Raw genomic sequence first — 7,500 nt, 5'->3', positions numbered from 1 at the left:
ACTTCAAGGTTTACTTCTAGATTTCCTTACAGCAGTGGGTTGCGATTGGTGGGATCTCTAGCGAATCACGACCTATTGTGTCTGGAGTTCCACAGGGTAGTGTTCTTAGCCCACTATTATATTCAGTGTATACAAGCGATGTGGTTGGCTTGGAAAACAAGTGTTCAGTATGCCGATGATGCAACCCTTGTGGGTGTAGTAAAATCTCCACCTGTGAAAAATGAAACTATCCTTAGTCTCAATCTTGACATGCACCAGATTAGGAAAAGGTGTAGGCATTGGGGTATGAAATGAACCCCAGTAAACTGAAAACAGTATTGATTAACAGAACTCGTACAGATTTTCCACCTCATCCTCCCCTTCAGGTGGATGGGACTTTGCTGATTGAGTCTGAAGTTTTAACTATTCTAGACGTAACTTTTGACTCACATATTTTTGAGAAACATCTAATGAAATTGTCAGCAAATACCAATTAGAATTGATCCCTGATTCCCTTTTCCTGCCGAGAGGAACCAGATTTGCTGAACAACGAAACCAATTTGTAGTAAATGTGCCTCGCTGTCAAACTTCCCAGTACCATTGGACTGTGGTACAGTTTCCCTGAGGATGGCATGTACTTGAAACTACAAAAGTTCAAGGGAAGATGCAGTGTATTACTACCCTAATACAATTCTCCTTGTTTTTTTTTATAATTTAATTGCCTTTCTGTCTGTTTTGATTGCTAATTTGATTTTCTCTTTCAGTAAGTGATCTGTTCTTTCTGTATTTCCTGTTATCTTGTGTTACTTCTTTCTAATAAACACCATACTCTTTGGAAGCTTAAATTTCAAGTCAGTGGTTCCTGTGGGCTTGTTTCATATGAATAGGGTTCCTCTTCTTAATAATAATAATAATAATAATAATAATAATAATAATAATAATAATAATAATAATAATAATACTGAACCTGCATTTGCCTTTGTATTTGCATCAGAAATGGTACCAACTAATGGATTTATGCTTTCCGTTCCACAAGACCAGAGCGCCATATATATATATATATATATATATATATATATATATATATATATATATATATATATATATATATATATATATATATATATATATATATATATATATATATATATATATATATATATATATATGTGTGTGTGTGTGTGTGTGTGTGTGTGTGCGTGTGTGTGTAATGAAGAAATGTTCTTAAAATTCATAATTCATACTTAAACTCACATGAATGCCAAAAAACTATAATCACGCCTTGGTCGACGGGTTAAAAATACGAGTATAACTTACGGTTGAAAGAAATGCTTGTTGGAAACCTGCCATGTGATTTATTACAGTGTATTTAATCAAATATAGTTTACCCTTTAACCCTGTAATGTTTGAGCCATAATCCGATTAATATCTGTTGATATTTTGACAATTATCAAACATTTCTGGACGATAATGGCTGAGAAGGTTACGAAATGAAAGCAGCTGCGAAATGAATCATATGGTAGGACCAAATACGATAGGAACTTCTGGCCATCTTACTCCCTCCCTATAAAAAGAGAGGAGAAGAAATATGACCAGATATATCACTTCTTTTTATTACGTACCTTAGCAATCGAGTGAAAGACGACAAAGAAAACAGTTACCCCGGAGACAAAGAAGGGAGGAATTCTGAAAGCACTTTTTTCCATTAACATATACAGCTATTGGTCACCCCTTTTATCCTTATTACATGAGACGGTGTTATGGATAACATGCTAGCTGAGAAAAAAATGTCGTTATCCTGTAATCACGCGTTGTTTTTGTTTTGTGTTTCGACAAGATAGGATTATCTGGCAATTACCTTTTCACCATAACTTTTATTTTTATCGGGGTAATCTCATTGTCTGTACTTAGAGAAGATTAAAGAAGGGGATCTAAATGGAAAGAGTATAAAAAGTTGAAATGCCATTAGTTTGTTTATCTGTCAGCATGTTTTATTATAATCTCGAGTAAAACACATATATTCATTATTTTATCATGTCGTTTATTTAATCTTTTGGTAATTCATAGATTTGGAAAAAACAGTGTCCCCAATTTAGTTAATTACGTAACTGGACTTCTAATGTTAAATTACAAATGTAACTGAAAGGAAAATTAAGATTGATCAAGGTTTTTTCAGAGGTTGAACAAGACGTTTAGTATTTGTTTCTTATATAGAAATAAGGCAAATAAATGTGCCAGTAACATAAAGAGAGACGAACATGCATGCGGAAAATAAGTATAAGTGCATAATTTTACATAAATAAAGAAAGGAAGGTGGAAGTTTCATACGGTTCATATATAAAATGCAAGGGTGGAGTCAGAAGTGAGTGATATCTGGTATAAGAGGATAGGAAAGAAAAAAAGAGCTTAAGTAAATGGAAAAAGGAGGATATGTGAATGGCAATTAGATAACTGGTAAAAAATCTTTTTCATTATACTGGACGATGAATAGTTTAGAAATATCGTGATGGCGTAAAAAGGGACAGTAATGAAAATGAAGGGATGAATATCACCAAGGCAATTAGGATACATACGTTGTTTTACAAGGAAATAAATGCAGAGAGAGAGAGAGAGAGAGAGAGAGAGAGAGAGAGAGAGAGGTTAATGAGCAAATGGATCTCAGTGCAGATAGACAGATGCTATCTGAACTGAATGTAGGCTTGTGTTGGTAGCATATTTTGAAGAGCTCCTTGACGGGGATAAGTTTAAGAATGTTTGCGGAGCATCAGGAGGGCAATTAAAAAGTTTATGAAAGGTTGGGCACGGAGTTGTAGAGATTACATGACTCGCGATGCTTTACAGAAGTGTGATTTAGTGAGTGGCAAGCCTTTGTAGGGTATCACACGTCTCGACTGTCAACCTAACCGCGCAACGACTCCTCGCTGCTGGGAGAAAGGGCGCTGGTGATTGGTACAATACATACACATACGCTACCGGGGTCTAAGCGATGACAGGCAGGGCAGCCGATCGAGACTACAGTCTGCCCCAAAAGCCAAATCAAAGTCCTTCAAAAGAAGGCATCGTGCTTACCCCATACAAATGGGAAAACAAGCACGTTAAAAGAAGAAGCTTTTTTAAGGTATGTTTCAGTTGGAGGAAATGTTGTAGGGATTTATACACTCAGGAATACAAATGAAGATACCGTTTTCATTAGATGTTCATCGAATTCATCATTTTATTTTATCGAAAACACATAATCTCGTTAAATTTACTCTAGGATATGAAAATGCAGTGCAAGATATGTCATACAACTCAAATCTACGAAACAAAATCATTCAGATAATTAATAACACCATATATGTCTGAAGTAATTGGAATTTCGCAGATGGATTCATTCGCAGAGCTCTGGAAGATACAGTTGGCACTGCTGGCTGTGTTAGTCCGCATCACGACGACAATGTTTACTCGTTTTCCTTTATAAACAGGGTTATTATTGCCTCTTCATAAGTGTTAATAGTCACTATTTTAATTTCTACAACTTTATGTTTGCATTTCAAAGTGGCGTAGATATCGAGTTATTTGTGGCTATAAATAGTTTTACTTTACACAGCTTTTTTTCGTGAATGATTTGTTGATGAAGTAGAGACTATATAAAGAAAGTAAGAGTGACCTGCCTATGGTTGAGTTTTTCCACTTATTTTTTACAGTCTTTGAATGTTACAGCAACTACTGAATCAAATCAAGACTAGTGTATGAATTTCTTAGAGAATTAATATGAATACTATGGTCACTTCAAATTTCATCTAGTTTGAATTAATATGAATACTATGGTCACTTCAAATTTCATCTAGTTTAGTAAACCTTGATCTTGGCAGCCCTATCACCCGGTATCCCAGGAACCTGTGCAGCGACTCATCACTCCCCCCACCCCTTCCCATCACAAGTCGAACACCAATACTATAACTCTCTCTCTCTCTCTCTCTCTCTCTCTCTCTCTCTCTCTCTCTCTCTCTCTCTCTCTCTCTCTCCAATCCTAAAACATACTTTACAAATATATCACACAATCTCTCAAATAAAATATGAATTAAGTAACTATAAATAAGCTACAGCAGATTTTGCTCTCTCTCTCTCTCTCTCTCTCTCTCTCTCTCTCTCTCTCTCTCTCTCTCTCTCTCTCTCTCTCTCCTTCTAAAACATACTTTACAAATATATTATTACTCAGTCTCTCAAAGAAAATATAATGAATTAAGTATTTACAGATAGGCCTATGCTTACACAAAAACTGAATTTGCTCTCTCTCTCTCTCTCTCTCTCTCTCTCTCTCTCTCTCTCTCTCTCTCTCTCTCTCTCTCTCTCTCTCATCATGATATTGCATTCATTCCTGTGTTATTCCACACAATTTCCCTAGGATATTGCCCAAACTTTAAAGCTTTTTCTGTCATTATTTAAGATCACGTTGCCGATTACGCGTGAATTTGATTTCATTTTAGTGTCATAACATCAGTTATGAGTAAGTTATCACGGTAGGTTTTAAAAAAGGATGATCAATATTGTACTCTGACCTGATGTTATCAAAAGAACTTTAACGAATAATATAGAGGTTGTTACTGCATTCAAGTATCAATGATCATAGGACGTCTACAGAATCTTTATGCTTAAAGTTATTGGAAATCTAGCAAGCAACAGACACGGTGACTTTGAAGCTCCGCCCCCTTTTCTAGAGTTGCTAGGTGTGGCATTATTAAACAATATGTGTCCGATGATTTAAGAAAACTGTATCTTCACTTGTGTTACTAAGTGTACATGTGCAGGGGTGATATAGAGATCGTTAAAATTATTGATTAGGTTTATGTTATGGTCCTCATTGAAAAGTAACATATGAAAGTAAGACTGTTAGGAGAAGAACAATATCTGGTATAATAAAGGGATCAGTGAACTTTTTTTCCAAGAAAATTATGAAAATGATTAAAAAATAAAGTGAAAATATCTGAATGGCATACACGTGCCTTGTATAGAAATTGAAAAATTGCAATGCAAAAGTTATTTTGTTTAGTGATTACAGATTTGTAATGCAATCAAAACATGTGTTACAATATACATATGAGAGGATGTCTGGTTGATGTTTGTACACGATAAAGTACTGATATGGGACAGTGAAGAGAAAATGCAAAAGCTAGTAGGAGTGTTTCTAATTCATTACAACCAAATAACGTGTACAAGAGTAAGATTATTGGGTACTTGGAAACTAAGAGATATGGAAAAATGAACGGCAATATTAATGGTGAAAATATGAGGCTACTGATTTGCATAAAGGATGTTGGTCAGAAGAGAGAAAAGAAGTGGTTGCTAAATAAGGGAAGAAAAGAAGGTAGCAGGGCAAAAAAATAGAAATAGACACTTGCTTTATCCATGGAAGCCAAGATAGGAATGTTTAAAGGATTAGTAGAGCGAACTCTCACATATGGAAGCGAAAAACGGATTTTTAAGCGAAAGAAAGACAAGGATTCATACTAATAACAGAAATTTTGAATAGGAAAAATAGTTAAATACGTAAAAATTCAGATATTCATAGTTTTGGCAATAATACTATGGTAGTAAGCATAGTATTGGAAATAATCAACACACAGTCACGTGTTGAACAGCAATAAATCACTGTTCCACACCTGATTGTTTATTGATTGTTTCTATCATATTCACTCAGAAGGGACAGTTCGAATGAAATGTTGTCAATTGGGTCACTGCTGAGTCGGGAAGTTGGGGAAAACACGATGGTGTACAATGCAATTAGCTTGCCCAGGTAAAGCCTTAGTTACAGTGGTACTTAGGGTCCAACTTTTTTTATGATTTGTGTGGCTTTGTTGGCAGCCTCCTTGCCTGTCAATTGAAAGACCTGGTTTGGATCCTGTTGTGAGTCAGAAATTTATTTATTTTTATATATGTACATACATACATCATATATATATATATATATATATATATATATATATATATATATATATATATATATATATATATATATATATATATATATATATATATATATATATATATATATATATATATATATATATATATATACATATATATAATTTCGATTTGTTGGCTTTTTAAATTTCGATTTGGTCAGCCTAGGAACATAGGCCACCACCTGGCCTTGGCTGAAGATCTTTGTGATATTCTTGACGAAACCAGTTTGTTGCACCGTGCAGCATCGGCAAAGAAGCCCAATAATTACTTGTACAAATGGTACTCGGCAACTTATTTATCTCACTGGGACAGCGAGATCTGTAGAGGTGGGACCTCACTGTAGGCGGTCGAGGTAACGGTAGGCCGGGACACATCTTCCCTAACTGTATTATGGTTCGGGACCTTCTCTGAAAAAAGCGGGACGCTTAACTTAAAAACTAACCATAGAACCTTCTTGAAAATAATCTCAACATGTTTACCACGCCCAAAGCATACGTAACTCTACCGTTGCAGCTTAATTAACACAAGCCCGTTGGGGATTACCGTAAAAACAAACAAAAGACTGAGCACGCGCCCGTTCTCACTCGTGTGGCCGAACCATAACACAGTTGGTGAACATGCGGCCGGGACACATGAAGAGGTCAGATCGAGAAATTTGCAATGTACGGCATATGTTTCCTCACGGCCATTCACTGTCCTCAATATAGGTATCATTAATGCCGCCTTCTTCCCTATCAAAGGCATCTATCGTCCTCACGAAGAAACTCCACTCCATTTAAAATGTTTCACCCTACTTTTGCATATCAGATGAAGGAATAAACGAATGTCAGTGCAGAGATTTCAAACTGAAGAAATGAGTTTTGGGAATTAACCAAAAAAGGATGGGATTTAGCATCTGAGTGCATGGATGGTGTTAGAGAGGAAGTCCAGTTAAGCAAATAAGAAAGTGTTTGATGCACGACAAATGAACGAGTGGAACTTTAAAATTTTGTAAATAGAACGCTGAATAATGGAGCATGGAATGGATGGACTTCCTCGTACCCATGACTAAGAATAAAATACAAATATGAAATCAAAATTAACGAGCAATGGAAAACGAAGGTCAAAAGAAATTGCACAGTTCTAAGTATAGGGAATGAAAATTAGGAACTGATTTTCGTGAGAAAACAAAAATAGTGCACCACTTGCATTTTTTTATGAGGACTTTGTTCACTTCTCCCTCCTTTTATCTGCTTTTTCCGTTGATGCTCATCACCAGAAAAAATATTACTGGAAAAGCTTAGTTTTATGTCTTTGTTATTCCTCTAGAAATACAAATATGTTTTTTGGTTTTAGCGGAAACTTTCATCCCAACTTTAGTGAAGTTCGATCATATTACATTGGCTGAAGCTTTCAACTTCCGACCGGGACCTAGATTTAGAGGAATACAGAGTTATGCAATTACCTAACTTGAGCCACTTGTGCTGAAGACATCGGTTGCATAGTTCAAGCAGTTTGCCAGCAGGTCGAAGTCTCCCGTAATTAGTGGACGGTCGAAGGCCTTTGAGGATTGTTATAGGTTGTTATCATCAGTGA

This window comes from Macrobrachium rosenbergii, chromosome 43, assembly GCF_040412425.1.
Source record: "Macrobrachium rosenbergii isolate ZJJX-2024 chromosome 43, ASM4041242v1, whole genome shotgun sequence".
In the NCBI taxonomy this organism is placed as follows: domain Eukaryota; kingdom Metazoa; phylum Arthropoda; class Malacostraca; order Decapoda; family Palaemonidae; genus Macrobrachium; species Macrobrachium rosenbergii.
This window is presented reverse-complemented; position numbering follows the sequence as displayed.